An 8,540-nucleotide genomic window follows, 5' to 3' on the forward strand; every position below is an offset into this window, starting at 1 on the left:
TAAAGTTTTTCCTTGGCAACATCAAGAAATCTTGATAATGCATTATATGCACAGAAGTGCAGCATGTCAGTATCGGATTCATTTTTGAAAAGGATAATTCATCTTCTGGCATTCTTAATAGTTTTTATTGGACTATTATGACATGAAATGCACAGCTTCCGTGCAGTGTTTGGAAAATACTATGAGTAAGACAGTGTTTTAAATATTGTTTCAGTCATCTTTCATAACTCATCTTTAAAGGTCACCTAGGGGGAACCTGCATGGGTTTTCTTTCGTGAGGGACTTGCATGCAGACAAGGTGCATTAGATCCTTCCAGATGAGAAGTGTTGGCATCTGGAGTGAATTAACAATCAAAGTGTGAATGCAAAAAGGGCAGTCCAAACTCAGGTGGTTTGGACATGGCCCTGGCTACCACATGGTCATTGATGATTGCCAAAGATGGTTTTTCAAATCTAAGTGTCAAAGAAATTACTCAGGGACAGGGCTTACTTTGCTGTCCAGGCTGTATATGTGTATAAATATATGTATGTTTCATTTTCAAGAAAAAAATTGTATTTAAAAAGTGGATCAGAACCAAGAACCCTGGCAAAAACATTCTTGAAGCTGTGAATTTGGAAAGACCTACCTATAACATAAATACTTGGATATTGTTTCAATTAGCTGAGGTTTCCAAAAAGAAAAAAAAGAAGGAAAATAACAGACACACAACAATAATTAATTATAGTAGTGTAAGGACATTTGTCTGTGTGATTTGTGTACACATATAGGCACATATACATAAATATACATTCAGGGAAGTAGAGTGGGTCACAACATTACACAGTGCAGATGCCACTCCATGCCATCTGATGGTAAGGGGTAGGTCCACCCCAGAACACACACAAATGTGTGGGATTGGCATTAATCCTGTTATCCCAGAGGGAAGGACGTTCACTCTTCCTCCCAAAGAGCAGCCCACCGTGAATTCACCAAGCCCTTTCCTCCACCTGATTCCTAAGCAAGCCAGGCTGCAGCACCTCTCTCCTCCTCATATGCACTCCAGGCAGCGGCTGCTCAGAAGAGCAAGAGGGGAAGGGAGCTGCTTTTGTGTCAGCAAATCAAAAACACTGCTTGCTTCTGTGTGTAGACAGTGGGTTCTGCTACAGCGGCTGACATTTAAAACACATTCACACTTGTCACAGAAATAATACACAGTGTGTGGATTGTCCCTCCCGAGCACAGCAAGGCCATCACTCTCCCATCTCTCCTTTAGATGCTTTTTGCTTTTTCCCTGTGTCTGATTGCTGAGGAAAAAATGTGTGTCTGCTCCCAAAAGGTTGGTAACCTGCCTGTACTGTTAGGCTGTGCTACCATGCATGTGTAAAGAGAGAGGAGAGAGCTGGAGTGGCCTTGCAGTCTGGCATTAAAAGCAAAGGTGCCCCCACAGTTCTCTGCAAAAGGACAAACCATCCCTCCGAGTCATTCTACACCCAGCAGAGGAGTTATCAGTTCCAAAAGAGTCTAAGCTGGATGGGACAGGGTAATTTTGTGTTGGAAAGGAAAGGAAAGGGAAGTTCTGGGAAGGGAAGTTCTGGGAAGGGAAGTTCTGGGAAGGGAAGGGAAGTACTGGGAAGTTCTGGGAAGTTCCGGGAAGGGAAATTCTGGGAAGGGAAGTTCTGTGAAGGGAAGGGAAGTTCTGGGAAGGGAAGTTCTGGGAAGGGAAGTTCTGGGAAGTTCTGGGAAGGGAAGTTCTGGGAAGGGAAGGGAAGTTCTGGGAAGTTCTGGGAAGTTCCGGGAAGGGAAATTCTGGGAAGGGAAGTTCTGTGAAGGGAAGGGAAGTTCTGGGAAGGGAAGTTCTGGGAAGGGAAGTTCTGGGAAGGGAAGGGAAGTTCTGGGAAGTTCTGGGAAGGGAAGTTCTGGGAAGGGAAGTTCTGGGAAGTTCTGGGAAGGGAAGTTCTGGGAAGTTCTGGGAAGGGAAGTTCTGGGAAGGGAAGGGAAGTTCTGAGAAGGGAAGGGAAGGGAAGGGAAGTTCTGGGAAGGGAAGGCAAGGGAAGGGAGTGTCAGAAAGAAGTGTCAGAAGGAAGTGTCGGAAGGAAGTGTCGGAAGGAAGGAAGTGTCAGAAGGAAGTGTCGGAAGGAAGGAAGGAAGTGTCGGAAGGAAGGAAGTGTCGGAAGGAAGGAAGTGTCGGAAGGAAGTGTCGGAAGGAAGTGTCGGAAGGAAGGAAGTGTCGGAAGGAAGGAAGGAAGGAAGGAAGGAAGGAAGGAAGGAAGGAAGGAAGGAAGTGTCGGAAGGAAGTGTCGGAAGGAAGTGTTGGAAGGAAGGAACGAAGTGTCGGAAGGAAGTGTCGGAAGGAAGGAAGTGTCGGAAGGAAGGAAGTGTCGGAAGGAAGTGTCCGAAGGAAGTGTCGGAAGGAAGGAAGGAAGGAAGGAAGGAAGGAAGGAAGGAAGGAAGGAAGGAAGGAAGGAAGTGTCGGAAGGAAGTGTCGGAAGGAAGTGTCGGAAGGAAGTGTCGGAAGGAAGTGTCGGAAGGAAAGAAGGAAGGAAGGAAGGAAGGAAGTAGGGAAGGAAGGAAGGAAAGAAGGAAGTGTCGGAAGGAAGTGTCGGAAGGAAGGAAGGAAGGAAGTGTCGGAAGGAAGGAAGGAAAGGGAAGGAAGTGTCGGAAGGAAGTGTCGGAAGGAAGGAAGGAAGTGTCGGAAGGAAGTGTCGGAAGGAAGGAAGGAAGGAAGGAAGGAAGGAAGGAAGGAAGGAAGGAAGGAAGGAAGGAAGGAAGGAAGGAAGTGTCGGAAGGAAGGAAGAAAGGAAGGAAGGAAGGAAGGAAGGAAGGAAGGAAGGAAGGAAGGAAGGAAGGAAGGAAGGAAGGAAGGAAGGAAGGAAGTGTCGGAAGGAAGTGTCGGAAGGAAGGAAGGAAGTGTCGGAAGGAAGGAAGGAAGTGTCGGAAGGAAGGAAGGAAGGAAGGAAGGAAGGAAGTGTCGGAAGGAAGTGTCGGAAGGAAGTGTCGGAAGGAAGTGTTGGAAGGAAGGAAGGAAGTGTCGGAAGGAAGTGTCGGAAGGAAGGAAGTGTCGGAAGGAAGTGTCGGAAGGAAGTGTCGGAAGGAAGGAAGGAAGGAAGGAAGGAAGGAAGGAAGGAAGGAAGTGTCGGAAGGAAGTGTCGGAAGGAAGGAAGGAAGTGTCGGAAGGAAGTGTCGGAAGGAAGTGTCGGAAGGAAGTGTCGGAAGGAAGGAAGGAAGACAGGAAGGAAGGAAGGAAGTGTCGGAAGGAAGGAAGGAAGGAAGGAAGGAAGGAAGGAAGGAAGGAAGGAAGGAAGTAGGGAAGGAAGGAAGGAAGGAAGGAAGGAAGGAAGGAAGGAAGGAAGGAAGGAAGGAAGGAAGGAAGTGTCGGAAGGAAGTGTCGGAAGGAAGGAAGGAAGGAAAGGGAAGGAAGTGTCGGAAGGAAGGAAGGAAGTGTCGGAAGGAAAGAAGGAAGTGTCGGAAGGAAGTGTCGGAAGGAAGTGTCGGAAGGAAGTGTCGGAAGGAAGGAAGGAAGTGTCGGAAGGAAGTGTCGGAAGGAAGTGTCGGAAGGAAGGAAGGAAGGAAGGAAGGAAGGAAGGAAGGAAGGAAGGAAGGAAGGATGTAAGTGTCGGAAGGAAGTGTCGGAAGGAAGTGTCGGAAGGAAGTGTCGGAAGGAAGGAAGGAAGGAAGGAAGGAAGTGTCGGAAGGAAGGAAGTGTCGGAAGGAAGTGTCGGTAGGAAGGAAGTGTCGGAAGGAAGTGTCGGAAGGAAGGCAGGAAGTGTCGGAAGGAAGTGTCGGAGGGAAGTGTCGGAAGGAAGGAAGGAAGTGTCGGAGGGAAGTGTCGGAAGGAAGGAAGTGTCGGAAGGAAGTGTCGGAAGGAAGTGTCGGAAGGAAGTGTCGGAAGGAAGGAAGTGTCGGAAGGAAGGAAGTGTCGGAAGGAAGGAAGTGTCGGAAGGAAGGAAGGAAGGAAGGAAGGGGAGTGTCGGAAGGAAGGAAGTGTCGGAAGGAAAGAAGGAAGTGTCGGAAGGAAGTGTCGGAAGGAAGGAAGGAAGGAAGTGTCGGAAGGAAGGAAGGAAGTGTTGGAAGGAAGAGTCGGAAGGAAGTGTCGGAAGGAAGGAAGTGTCGGAAGGAAGTGTCGGAATGAAGGAAGGAAGGAAGTGTCGGAAGGAAGTGTCGGAAGGAAGTGTCGGAATGAAGGAAGGAAGGAAGTGTCGGAAGGAAGTGTCGGAAGGAAGTGTCGGAAGGAAGGAAGGAAGTGTTGGAAGGAAGAGTCGGAAGGAAGTGTCGGAAGGAAGGAAGTGTCGGAAGGAAGTGTCGGAATGAAGGAAGGAAGGAAGTGTCGGAAGGAAGTGTCGGAAGGAAGTGTCGGAATGAAGGAAGGAAGGAAGTGTCGGAAGGAAGTGTCGGAAGGAAGTGTCGGAAGGAAGGAAGGAAGTGTCGGAAGGAAGGAAGTGTCGGAAGGAAGGAAGTGTCGGAAGGAAGGAAGGAAGGAAGGAAGTGTCGGAAGGAAGTGTCGGAAGGAAGTGTTGGAAGGAAGGAACGAAGTGTCGGAAGGAAGTGTCGGAAGGAAGGAAGTGTCGGAAGGAAGGAAGGAAGTGTCGGAAGGAAGTGTCGGAAGGAAGGAAGGAAGGAAGGAAGGAAGGAAGGAAGGAAGGAAGGAAGGAAGGAAGTGTCGGAAGGAAGGAAGTGTCGGAAGGAAGTGTCGGAAGGAAGTGTCGGAAGGAGGGAAGGAAGGAAGGAAGGAAGGAAGGAAGGAAGGAAGGAAGGAAGGAAGGAAGGAAGGAAGGAAGGAAGGAAGGAAGTGTCGGAAGGAAGTGTCAGAAGGAAGGAAGGAAGGAAGGAAGGAAGGAAGGAAGGAAATGTCGGAAGGAAGTGTCGGAATGAAGGAAGTGTCGGAAGGAAGTGTCGGAAGGAAGTGTCAAAAGGAAGGAAGTGTCGGAAGGAAGGAAGGAAGGAAGGAAGGAAGGAAGGAAGGAAGGAAGTGTCGGAAGGAAAGAAGGAAGTGTCAGAAGGAAGTGTCGGAAGGAAGTGTCGGAAGGAAGTGTCGGAAGGAAGGAAGGAAGTGTCGGAAGGAAGTGTCGGAAGGAAGTGTCGGAAGGAAGTGTCGGAAGGAAGTGTCGGAAGGAAGGAAGGAAGGAAGGAAGTGTCGGAAGGAAGGAAGGAAGGAAGTGTCGGAAGGAAGGAAGTGTCAGAAGGAAGTGTCGGAAGGAAGTGTCGGAAGGAAGGAAGGAAGGAAGTGTCGGAAGGAAGTGTCGGAAGGAAGTGTCGGAAGGAAGTGTCGGAAGGAGGGAAGGAAGGAAGGAAGGAAGGAAGGAAGGAAGGAAGGAAGGAAGGAAGGAAGGAAGGAAGGAAGTGTCGGAAGGAAGGAAGGAAGGAAGGAAGGAAGGAAGGAAGGAAGGAAGGAAGGAAGGAAATGTCGGAAGGAAGTGTCAGAATGAAGGAAGTGTCGGAAGGAAGTGTCGGAAGGAAGTGTCAAAAGGAAGGAAGTGTCGGAAGGAAGGAAGGAAGTGTCGGAAGGAAGGAAGTGTCGGAAGGAAGTGTCGGAAGGAAGGAAGTGTCGGAAGGAAGTGTCGGAAGGAAGTGTCGGAAGGAAGGAAGGAAGGAAGGAAGGAAGGAAGGAAGGAAGGAAGGAAGTGTCGGAGGGAAGGAAGGAAGTGTCGGAAGGAAGGAAGTGTCGGAAGGAAGTGTCGGAAGGAAGGAAGGAAGTGTCGGAAGGAAGGAAGTGTCGGAAGGAAGTGTCGGAAGGAAGGAAGGAAGGAAGGAAGGAAGGAAGGAAGGAAGTGTCGGAAGGAAGGAAGGAAAGGGAAGGAAGTGTCGGAAGGAAGTGTCGGAAGGAAGGAAGGAAGTGTCGGAAGGAAGTGTCGGAAGGAAGTGTCGGAAGGAAGGAAGGAAGGAAGGAAGGAAAGAAGGAAGGAAGGAAGGAAGGGTCGGAAGGAAGGAAGGAAGGAAGGAAGGAAGGAAGGAAGGAAGGAAGGGGAAGGAAGTGTCGGAAGGAAGTGTCGGAAGGAAGTGTCGGAAAGAAGGAAGGAAGGAAGTGTCGGAAGGAAGTGTCGGAAGGAAGTGTCGGAAGGAAGGAAGTGTCGGAAGGAAGTGTCGGAAGGAAGTGTCGGAAGGAAGGAAGGAAGGAAGTGTCGGAAGGAAGTGTCGGAAGGAAGTGTCGGAAGGAAGTGTCGGAAGGAGGGAAGGAAGGAAGGAAGGAAGGAAGGAAGGAAGGAAGGAAGGAAGGAAGGAAGGAAGGAAGGAAGTGTCGGAAGGAAGTGTCAGAAGGAAGGAAGGAAGGAAGGAAGGAAGGAAGGAAGGAAGGAAGGAAATGTCGGAAGGAAGTGTCGGAATGAAGGAAGTGTCGGAAGGAAGTGTCGGAAGGAAGTGTCGGAAGGAAGTGTCAAAAGGAAGGAAGTGTCGGAAGGAAGGAAGGAAGGAAGGAAGGAAGGAAGGAAGGAAGGAAGGAAGTGTCGGAAGGAAAGAAGGAAGTGTCAGAAGGAAGTGTCGGAAGGAAGTGTCGGAAGGAAGTGTCGGAAGGAAGGAAGGAAGTGTCGGAAGGAAGTGTCGGAAGGAAGTGTCGGAAGGAAGTGTCGGAAGGAAGTGTCGGAAGGAAGGAAGGAAGGAAGGAAGTGTCGGAAGGAAGGAAGGAAGGAAGTGTCGGAAGGAAGGAAGTGTCAGAAGGAAGTGTCGGAAGGAAGTGTCGGAAGGAAGGAAGGAAGGAAGTGTCGGAAGGAAGTGTCGGAAGGAAGTGTCGGAAGGAAGTGTCGGAAGGAGGGAAGGAAGGAAGGAAGGAAGGAAGGAAGGAAGGAAGGAAGGAAGGAAGGAAGGAAGGAAGGAAGGAAGGAAGGAAGGAAGTGTCGGAAGGAAGGAAGGAAGGAAGGAAGGAAGGAAGGAAGGAAGGAAGGAAGGAAGGAAGGAAATGTCGGAAGGAAGTGTCAGAATGAAGGAAGTGTCGGAAGGAAGTGTCGGAAGGAAGTGTCAAAAGGAAGGAAGTGTCGGAAGGAAGGAAGGAAGTGTCGGAAGGAAGGAAGTGTCGGAAGGAAGTGTCGGAAGGAAGGAAGTGTCGGAAGGAAGTGTCGGAAGGAAGTGTCGGAAGGAAGGAAGGAAGGAAGGAAGGAAGGAAGGAAGGAAGTGTCGGAGGGAAGGAAGGAAGTGTCGGAAGGAAGGAAGTGTCGGAAGGAAGTGTCGGAAGGAAGGAAGGAAGTGTCGGAAGGAAGGAAGTGTCGGAAGGAAGTGTCGGAAGGAAGGAAGGAAGGAAGGAAGGAAGGAAGGAAGGAAGGAAGGAAGTGTCGGAAGGAAGGAAGGAAAGGGAAGGAAGTGTCGGAAGGAAGTGTCGGAAGGAAGGAAGGAAGTGTCGGAAGGAAGTGTCGGAAGGAAGTGTCGGAAGGAAGGAAGGAAGGAAGGAAGGAAAGAAGGAAGGAAGGAAGGAAGGGTCGGAAGGAAGGAAGGAAGGAAGGAAGGAAGGAAGGAAGGAAGGGGAAGGAAGTGTCGGAAGGAAGTGTCGGAAGGAAGTGTCGGAAAGAAGGAAGGAAGGAAGTGTCGGAAGGAAGTGTCGGAAGGAAGTGTCGGAAGGAAGGAAGGAAGGAAGGAAGGAAGGAAGGAAGGAAGGAAGGAAGGAAGGAAGGAAGAGAGTGTCGGAAGGAAGTGTCGGAAGGAAGTGTCGGATGGAAGGAAGGAAGGAAGGAAGGAAGGAAGGAAGGAAGGAAGGAAGGAAGGAAGGAAGGAAGGAAGGAAGGAAGGAAAGAAGGAAGGAAGGAAGTGTCGGAAGGAAGGAAGGAAGGAAGTGTCGGAAGGAAGTGTCGGAAGGAAGTGTCGGAAGGAAGGAAGGAAGGAAGGAAGGAAGGAAGGAAGGAAGGAAGGAAGGAAGGAAGGAAAGAAGGAAGGAAGGAAGTGTCGGAAGGAAGGAAGGAAGGAAGTGTCGGAAGGAAGTGTCGGAAGGAAGTGTCGGAAGGAAGTGTCGGAAGGAAGGAAGGAAGGAAGGAAGGAAGGAAGGAAGGAAGTGTCAGAAGGAAGGAAGGAAGTGTCGGAAGGAAGTGTCGGAAGGAAGTGTCGGAAGGAAGTGTCGGAAGGAAGGAAGGAAGGAAGGAAGGAAGGAAGGAAGGAAGGAAGGATGTAAGTGTCGGAAGGAAGTGTCGGAAGGAAGTGTCGGAAGGAAGTGTCGGAATGAAGGAAGGAAGGAAGGAAGGAAGGAAGTGTCGGAAGGAAGGAAGTGTCGGAAGGAAGTGTCGGTAGGAAGGAAGTGTCGGAAGGAAGTGTCGGAAGGAAGGAAGTGTCGGAAGGAAGGAAGGAAGGAAGTGTCGGAAGGAAGGAAGGAAGTGTCGGAGGGAAGTGTCGGAAGGAAGGAAGTGTCGGAAGGAAGTGTCGGAAGGAAGTGTCGGAAGGAAGTGTCGGAAGGAAGGAAGTGTCGGAAGGAAGGAAGTGTCGGAAGGAAGGAAGGAAGTGTCGGAAGGAAGGAAGGAAGGAAAGGGAGTGTCGGAAGGAAGGAAGGAAGTGTCGGAAGGAAAGAAGGAAGTGTCGGAAGGAAGTGTCGGAAGGAAGTGTCGGAAGGAAGTGTCGGAAGGAAGGAAGGAAGTGTCGGAAGGAAGTGTCGGAA

This window comes from Ammospiza caudacuta, chromosome 5 (assembly GCF_027887145.1).
Source record: "Ammospiza caudacuta isolate bAmmCau1 chromosome 5, bAmmCau1.pri, whole genome shotgun sequence".
Classification (NCBI taxonomy): domain Eukaryota; kingdom Metazoa; phylum Chordata; class Aves; order Passeriformes; family Passerellidae; genus Ammospiza; species Ammospiza caudacuta.